Here is a 9,668-nt window from a genome sequence, read left to right as displayed (position 1 = left end):
TCTCTTGCGCAAGAACGGAAATTCCAAAAGTCCCAATTAAAACGTTGAATAAACCTGATAAAACTCGGTTGAAAAAACCTACTTTATTGATGTATTATCACATGCTATTCAAATAAAAATCAGAGCCGGGAATATCTGCCGTGTATACCGAACGCTTATCAGACCCCGACAATGTCGACGTACTTCGCCGCCCGCCAGAGAAGACAAAGAAATTCCAGACCCTGTCACTCCAAAAAGCTCTTGTTCGGCCTCAGATTTCAAGCTAACACCCCATTCCACCTTCCACTGCCTGTTGACATTCTAGTGGAAGGCGTATGAAGTGCATGCGCAGATTGATAAATATAAGGCCAAATTGAATACGCAAGGCCCTGGACAGAGCAATGTTTCAGATTTTTCACTTCCTGTATGGAAGTGTTGCTGCAAAATGAGTTCTGTTTTTCTCACGAGTTAATTTCAAAAACCAGTTTTAGAAACTGAGAGTGTTTTTATCCAAGAGTAATAATAATATGCATATGTAGTGATCTAGAATAAGAGTACGAGGCAGTTTTAATTTGGGGCACGACTTTTTTCCTCAAAGTTGAAAAACAGCGCCCCCCTATTGACAAGAAGTTTTAACTAGGCAAGTCCCGTTAAAAACAATCTTATTTTACAATAATCGGCCGTACCGGAACAAACCCGGATGGACGACAATGGGCCAATTGTGCGCCGCCGTAATGGGGACCATAACGGCCGAGGGACTGTACTTTGACGCCTCTTGCACTGAGATGCAGTGCCTTAGACCGCTGCGACACTCGGGAGCCCAATGGGCATACAGATGGCGCCGTACAGAGATGGTCACCTCGCTTCAGGGTCCTTAGAAAAACTATGCAGTTATTTGTTTTTTATTCTATTTCTTACATTGCCAGGCCCAGAAAAATCTCAAGTGTTATTTCATACAGCCGAAGAACTATTGAATAAAATGCGATGCCCAACTTACCATCATTACAACCACGAAGACGTCTTTCCCGAAAGAGGATCCTCTTGATCGGTCCTCCACCTGGGACATGCCGATCTTATCCCAGAGGCCGACCCAAAACAAGTTGGTCGCCGCAGGACAGGCAGATGGAGTGGACCTTACTGGTCCAGGAATCAGAAGGCGAGCACACCCATCCACCGCATTCCTAGTATATTACTCGCCAATGTCCAATCTCTAGATCACAAGGTGGACGAAATTAGGACCACAAGTTTGCCTTCCAGAGAGGAATCATAGATTGTAACATTCTCTGTTTCACGGAAACATGGCTCACTCGGGATTACGCTTGTCAGAGTCGGTACAGCCACCCGGTTTCTTCACGCATCGCGCCGACAGAAACAAACCATCTCTCTGGGTTAAGGAAGGAAGGGCGGGGTGTATGCCTTATGATTAACGACTCAATGTGGCATCGGTAGATGTCGTACCACTGTGACTATTAAAAACCTTCCCTAACCCAGAAAACCGTGGATGAGATGGCCCAGCATTCCCCGCAAAACTGTAAGCGGAACAACCGCTTTAATCATGGCCAAGGGGCGACTGGAGAAACATGACCCGAATACAAACAGTGCAGTATTCCCACAAGGCCAATCAAAACAAGCCAAAGCTCAGTTATAGAGAAAAGTATCAGTCACAATTCCAACGGCTCAAACACGGCAGACGTATGTGCCAGGGTCTACAGTCAATCACGGATTACAAATATAAAACCAGCCCGTCCAAAACATTGACGTCTTCCCCCAGACAATTAAACAACTTCTTTGCTCGCTTTGAGGAAAACCCAGCTTGCCGCTGACACCGGTCCTCTACCAAAGCCTGTGGCTTCCCCTTCTCCGTGGCCAACTTGAGTAAAACATTGTAAACGTGTTTAACCCTCGCAAGGGCTGCCGCCCAAACGGCATGTCCCCTAGCCGCGTCCTCAGAGCATCCGCAGACAGCTGGACTGGTGTGTTTACGGACATATTCAACCAATCCCTATCCCCACTCTGTGTCCCCCACATGCTTCAAGGATGGCCACATGTTTCCTGTCTCAAGAAAGTTGAAGGTAACTGAACTAATGACCTATCGGCCCCATTGCCACTCACTTCTGTCATCATGACAGGTGCCTTTGAGAGACCAGCAAGGATCATATAACCTCCACCCTACCTTGATCACCCTAGACCCCAGTCCATTTTTTACCGCCCCACTGAAGATGCAATTGCCCCATCCACCCTGCACCACTGCCCTTATCCCATCTGGACAAGAGAGAATACCTATGTAAGAATTGCTGTTCCATGACTACAGCCTCAGCATTTAACACCATAGTACCTCCAAACTCGGTCATTAAGCTCGAGACCCTGGGTCTCGTCCCCGCCCCTTGTGCAACTGGGTCCTGGAATTTCTGGACGGAGCGCCCCAGTGGGGAAGGTAGAAACAACATTCTCCACCCCGCTGGCATCCTCAACACTGGGGGCCCACAAGGGTGCGTCTCAGGCCCTCTCCTTACTCCCTGCGATCACCCAGACTGCGTGGCCCCATGCACCCCACTTCAACTTCAATCCATCAAGTTTGTAGACGGACCATAGAGTGGTAGGCCTGATTTACCAACAACGACGAGACGGCCTACAGGGAGGAAGGCCCTTGTAGTGGTGTGTACAGGAAATAAACTTAACGTCAACAAGGGAGATGATCGTGGACCCCCCCCCCCCCCCATCCACATCGACGGGACAGTAGTGGAGCAGGTGGAAAGTTTTAAGTTCCTCGGCGTACACATCACAGACAAACTGAAATGGTCCACTCACACAGACAGCGTGGTGAAGAAGGCTCAACAGCGCCTCTTCAACCTCAGGAGGCTGAAGAAATTCGGCTTGTCATCTAAAACACAAACCTTTCCAGAAGCACAATCGAGAGCATCCTGTCGGGCTGTATCACCGCCTGGTATGGCAATTGCACCGCCCTCAACCGCAAGACTCTCCAGAGGGTAGTGCAGTCTGCACAACGCATCACCGGGGGCAAACTAAATGCCCTCCAGGACACCTACAGCACCCGATGTCACAGGAAGGCCAAAAAGACCATCAAGGACAACAACCACCCGAGCCACTGCTTGTTCACCCCGGTTCATCCAGAAGGCGAGGTCAGTACAGGTGCATCAAAGCGGGGACCGAGAGACTGAAAAACAGCTTCTATCTCAAGGACATCAGACTGCTAAACAGCAATCACTAACACAGAGAGGCTGCTGCCAACATAGAGACTCAAATCTCTGGCCACTTAAATAAATTGACTTAATGTTAAAAGATTTTATAAAGGTTTTAGGTAAATTATTAAATAATTCTACCCGGAAACTTAACCATTAGGATTAGAGGTTATGTAGCATGGACAATGAGTAATTAAAAATAATAAACACCTGGGAAGAGAGGAATGTATGTGTGTGCCGAAAGAAAACAAAGAGGAGCCTTAACCTATGTTTGAACCGACCCGGCTATAACTCTGGGGAGATAAGATAGGACAGGGAGAGCCCCTCCAGGTTTCCCTTATCTGGGGGGGACTGGAACTGTCAGCTGGGTAGTGATCAACTGTGGTGAGAATTGTAGAGAAGTAGAAAGCTCTCCTAATGTTAGTGTGTATGTATGTGCTTATATTAAGAGAATGTTATAAAGCGAACATCATTGTATATGCACAGGAGCACTCTTGTAAATAAATGTTCCGACTATTGTGGCTGGGCCTCCGTCTGATTCATTTCAACCAGTTTCCTACAAGTTCTGGGTTTCAGGCTGAGTAGTTATTTTGGGGTTTATGAACATCGAGAACAAAATTCTCGTGACACTTAATAAAGGTATCACTAGTCACTTTAAATAACACCACTTTAATAATGTTTACATATCCTACATTACTCATCTCATATGTATATACTGTATTCTATACCATCTACTGCATCTTGCCTATGCCGCACGCCATCGCTCATCCATATATTTTTATGTACATATTCTATTCATCCTTTTACATTTGTGTGTATAAGGTAGTTGTTGTGAATTTGTTAGATTACTTGTTAGATATTGTTAGATATTAAACTGCATAGTCGGAATTAGAAGCACAAACATTTCGCTACACTCGCATTAACATCTGCTNACAGAGGGCTGTGAGACAAAGGTTTAATCCTTGATACAAGAAACATGGGATGTATACAGACGGTGGGCGGCAACAGAAGATGAACAGCAGAGGGGCTAAGGATCTTGGAGATGGGGAAAGGGCCGATAAAATGGGGGGAAAGTTTGCGGGACTCTACCTGGAGTGGCTGATCCCAAGTGGACAGCCATACTCTCTGCCCAAGATGACAGCGGGGAGCCGGTGTCCGGTGGCGGTCCGCCTGTCAACGATACCTCGAGGTGGTCTTGAGAAGAGCGGACCGAGCTCTCTGCCAGGTACGCCGACAGCGGTGGACGAACATCTGGCCCGAGGGTATGTCAATCTCTTCCTCTTGCTCCGGGAAGAGCGGGGGCTGATAACCCACGGAGCACTTGAAGTGCAAGAGCCCAGTGGCCGAGCAGGGAAGTGTGTTCCGGGCGTACTCCACCCATACGAGTTGCTGGCTCCAGGTGGTGGGGTTGGCCGAGATGAGGCACCGAAGAGTCATCTCCAGGTCTTGATTGGCATGCTCCGACTGGCCGTTGGATTGAGGATGAAACKCYGAGGACAGGCTGGCCGARGACCCAACGACCCAGTAATGTCGCACAGCCATTGAAGAGAAGTGGGACAACATTCCACAGGACACAATCAACAGCCTGATCAACTCTATGCGAAGGAGATGTGTAGCACTGCATGAGGCAAATGGTGGTCAGACTGGATACTAACTGGTTTTCTGATGCAGGTCCCTACCTTTTTTTTTAAGGTATCTGTGACCAACAGATGCATATCTGTATTCCCAGTCTTGTTAAATCCAAAGATTAGGGGCTAATGAATTCATTTCAATTGACTGATTTCGTTATATGAACTGTAACTCAGTAAAATCTGTGAAATTGATGCATGTTGCGTTTATATTTTTGTTCTGTGTAAATCAAAACTGTAACTAGGCCACTCAGGAACGATCACTGTCTTCTTGATAAGAAGTGTAGATTTGGCCTTGTTTTAGTTTATTGTCCTGATGACATGTGAGAGACCCACCTGTTTTGAGCCCCACATTTTTAGCAAAATATCTAAATCATAAAAYATATGTATATGCATTTTTTGGGGGGGGCTTGCCTGTTTTGCATGTACATTTTGGCATTAATACGTGTCACATATCAGTTTGCAAACAATGGGGGGGGAAAAATATAACTGAGTTAATAAAGCCACGTACAAACATGGTCTATTTTTTGTTTTCTTGAGTAATTTTGGACTAGCTCCAAAATGCAGGTGTTTCAGCCTAGTTCAGTGCTTTCTATGGTGGTGGGGCGAGCCAGCAGAAAATAGGAGCATTGCGCCGTCATTACGCCGTGATCCGTCACTCATGGGGACACTACGTCATCGCCAAGTTTAAATCCTTAGTAAGGGTAGACATCCAAAATTTCAGCCCTTTGGGTCTTGCCATAGAGTTAAATTACAAGTTCCCTTCAAAAAGGCTCAAGGTCATTGGCCACAGATAAAATGACTCAAATCACATTATATGTAGAGTAGCTTTGATTGGACTGATCATGTCAACATCTTACTTTCAAAGTCTTAGCTAGCAGTCATCATCATGAATCAAGTCGACAATCTACTGGCAAATCCTTGTCATATGAAGAGAAATAATGTAGAGAAATTATAGAAAAAACGTATCGGTGCTCATCGGCCATTGGACATAAAGATTACACAACAAGTTGGAAAGATGGTGTCGAAGAACATGGCYGACGTTTTACCAACCAATTGTGCTATTTTGTTAGTTGTTTTGCGTTTTGTGTTACTTATTTTGTACATAATGATGCTGCTAGSGTCTCTTATGACCGAAAATAACTTCTGGACATCAGAACAGCGATTACTCACCGCGGACTGGAAGAAACRTTTTCCTTTAACYAGTCCGACAAGAAMGATATACTGCTTTCACTGGAACAMGCCSAGATCCCCGTCATTTGCTTGAAGAAAAGACGCAGGAAAAGGAGCCGCAGATCGGGCTGCCTTCTGAGAATCCGTAGGRGAGCAAATAAACTCCCACTGCCATCCGTTCTTCTTGCTAACGTGCAATCATTGGAAAATAAAATTGATGACRTACGATTAAGATTATCCTACCAACGGGACATTAAAAACMGTAATATCTTATGTTTCACCGAGACATGGCTGAACGACGATACGGATAATATAGAGCTGGCGGGATTTTCCATGCACCGGCAGAACAGAGAAGCTACGTCTGGTAAGYTGAGGGGTGGGGGTGTGTCTATTTGTCAAWAACAGCTGGTGCGCAATGTCTAATATTAAAGAAGTCTCGAGGTATTGATCGCCTGAGGTAGAGTACCTTATGATAAGCTGTAGACCACACTATCTACCAAGAGAGTTCTCATCTATAGTAGTCGTAGCCGTCAATTTACCACCACAGAACGAACCTGGCACTAAGACCGCTCTCAACCAACTCTATAAGGCCCTAAGCAAACAAGAAAATGCTCACCCAGAAGCAGCGCTCCTAGTGGCCAGGGACTTTAATGCAGGCAAACTTAAATCAGTTTTACCAAATTTTTACCAGCATGTCAAATGTGCAACTAGAGGAAAATCCTGGACCACATTTACTTCACGCAAAGAGATGCATACAAAGCTCTCCTCTGTCCTCGATTTGGCAAATCTGACCACAATTCTATCCTCCTGATTTCTGCTTACAAGCAAAAACTAAAGCAGGAAGTACCAGTGACTCGCTCAATACGGAAGTGGTCAGATGACATGGATGCTACACTACAGGACTGTTTTGCTAGCACAGACTGGAATATGTTCCGGGATTCATCCAATGACATTGAGGAGTACACCACCTCAGTCATCGACTTCATCAATAAGTGCATCGACGACTTCGTCCCCACAGTGACCGTACGTACGTACATTTCCCAGCCAGAAGCCATGGATTACAGGCAACATCCGCATCGAGCTAAAGGCTAGAGCTGCCGCTTTCAAGTAGCGGGAGACTAATCCCGGACGCTTATAAGAAATCCCTTTATGCCGTCAGACGAACCATCAAACAAGCAAAGCGTCAATACAGGATTAAGATTGAATCCTACTACACCGGCTCTGATGTTCGTCGGATGTGGCAGGGCTTGAAAACTATTARGGACTACAAAGGGAAACCCAGACYCGAGCTGCTCAGTGACTTGAGCCTACCAGACGAGCTAAATGCCTTTTATGCTCGCTTCGAGACAAGCATCACTGAAGCATGCACAAGAGTACCAGCTGTTCTGGATGACTGTGTGATAACGCTCATGGTAGCCGATGTGAACAAAACCTTTAAACATGTCAACATTCACAAAGCCGCAGGGCCAGACGGATTACCAGGACGTGTACTCAAAGCATGCGTGGACCAACTGTCAAGTGTCTTCACTGACATTTTCAACCTCTCCCTGACCGAGCCTGTAATACCAAAATGTTTCAAGCAGACCACCATAGTCCCTGTGCCCAAGGAAGCGAAGGTAACCTGCCTAAATGATTACCCCCCCCATAGAACTCATGCTTGTAGCCATGAAGTGCTTTGAAAGGCTGGTCATGGCTCACATCAACAGCATCCTCCCGGACACCCTAGACCCACTCCAATTCYCATACCGCCCAAACAGATCCACAGATGATGCAATCTCAATCGCACTCCACACTGCCCTTTCCCACCTGGATAAAAGGAACATATCTATGAGAATGCTGTTCATTGACTACAACTGAGTGTTCAACACCATAGTGCCCACGAAGCTCATCACTAAGCTAAGGACTCTGGGACTAAACACTTCCCTCTGCAACTGGATCCTGGACTTCCTGACGGACCGCCTCAAGGATGTAAGAGTAGACAACAACACGTCTGCCATACTGATCCTTAACACTGGGGCCCCTCAGGGGTGTGTACTTAGTCCCCTCCTGTATTCCCTGTTCACAAAAGACTGCATGGCCAAACCAGACTCCAACACCATCATTAAGTTTGCTGACGACACAACAGTGCTAGGCCTGATCACCGACAATGATGAGACGGCCGATAGGGAGGAGGCCAGAGACCTGGCAGTGTGGTGTGGTTCTTATTGTGTTACTTTGGTATAGTTTCACCAACGCGGTATTGTTAACACATCGTTTGTGGCCGGTGAGTGCTTGTTTGCAAACTTTTTTTGTACAGCTTTGACAGTGCTACTGATAGTAGTTGTGGCGCTTGGCTTCCACGTGCAAATTCAGCACACACAACATTCTATAATAGAATTGTGTTATTTGACGTGTTAAATTAAAAAGCTTATTTAACGCGTCAAATAGTGTTATATATCTTTTTTGACACGCAAAGACCCAAATGGCGTTTCATGTGCCTCACCCTAATAATTTGGTCTATTTTCACCTCTTAATTTCGCCTACTGTTCTAACTTGGTGTTGCACATGTAGCCTATAACCTGTTTTAGAGAAATGTAATCATTGAATATTGTAAGAGCTTTCATTGTCTGTTTATATGCCCCCTTTATTTTTCCTACGCTTCTGACTTGGTGTACATTGAGTACACTGTAAGAACGAACGATGTTCTGAATTCTGTTGCTGTACATTTAAAAAGTGCTGAACAAATACTTATATTGACTATGTCCGTCGTCGCTCACTCATTGTCTTAATCGAAATTACGGATTGCCTCTTATCCACTTGTCGTCCCCTTATGCCATAGTTTGTACATTTCAATTGTCAGTAGAAACCACATTTGTTTAAGCAAGTCAGCCATGTCAGCTATGTTTTTTTAAAGGCAGTAAATGAGGCTGACAGACAAGGCTCCGCTGATAGCTAGGTGTAGCAGTGGTAAGGTGTTGGGACTGCTGTTCGGACTCTGCTGTTGGGACAGCTTTATGTAGGCCCTAACAGTTTGTGGGCACTGTTTGTGACTGTTATAGTGCAATTCATGTATTGTTTAGTGTTGCGTTGTGTAGTGGCTTTGCTGGCATGCATCCCAATTATTATTATTATGTTTTGCCCCATCAAGATTTACATGCTAAAATCTCCACTGTCTGTTGGAAAGCACCATGTTTTTCCCTAGGATTTTGCCTGTGCTTAGCTCTATTCCATTCTTTTTTATATAAAAAAAACCTTGCTGATGAAAAGCATACCCATAATATGATGCAGCCACCACGTTTGAAAATATGAAGAATGGTACTCAGTGATGTGTTGTGTTGGATTTGCCCCAAACATAACCTTTTATATTCAGGACATGAAGTTCATTTGTTTGCCAAACTTTTTAAAATTGTACTGTTGTGCCTTATTGTAAACAGGAAGCATATTTTGGAATATTTTTATTCTGTACAGACTTCCTTCTTTTCACTCTATCATTTAGGTTAGTATTTTGGAGTAACTACAATGTTGTTGATCTATCCTCAGTTTTCTCATATCACAACCATTAAACTCACCATTAAACTCACCATTAAACTCATGGCCTCATGGTGAAATCCCTGAGCAGCTTCCTTCCTCTCTGGCAACTGAGTTAGAAAGGACGCATGTCTCTTTGTAGTGACTGAGTGTATCGGTACACCATCCAAAGCCTAACGAA

The sequence above is a fragment of the Salvelinus sp. IW2-2015 genome, linkage group LG7 (assembly GCF_002910315.2).
Source record: "Salvelinus sp. IW2-2015 linkage group LG7, ASM291031v2, whole genome shotgun sequence".
In the NCBI taxonomy this organism is placed as follows: domain Eukaryota; kingdom Metazoa; phylum Chordata; class Actinopteri; order Salmoniformes; family Salmonidae; genus Salvelinus; species Salvelinus sp. IW2-2015.
The sequence above is the reverse complement of the archived record's forward strand: the minus strand, read 5'-3'. Positions refer to the sequence as shown.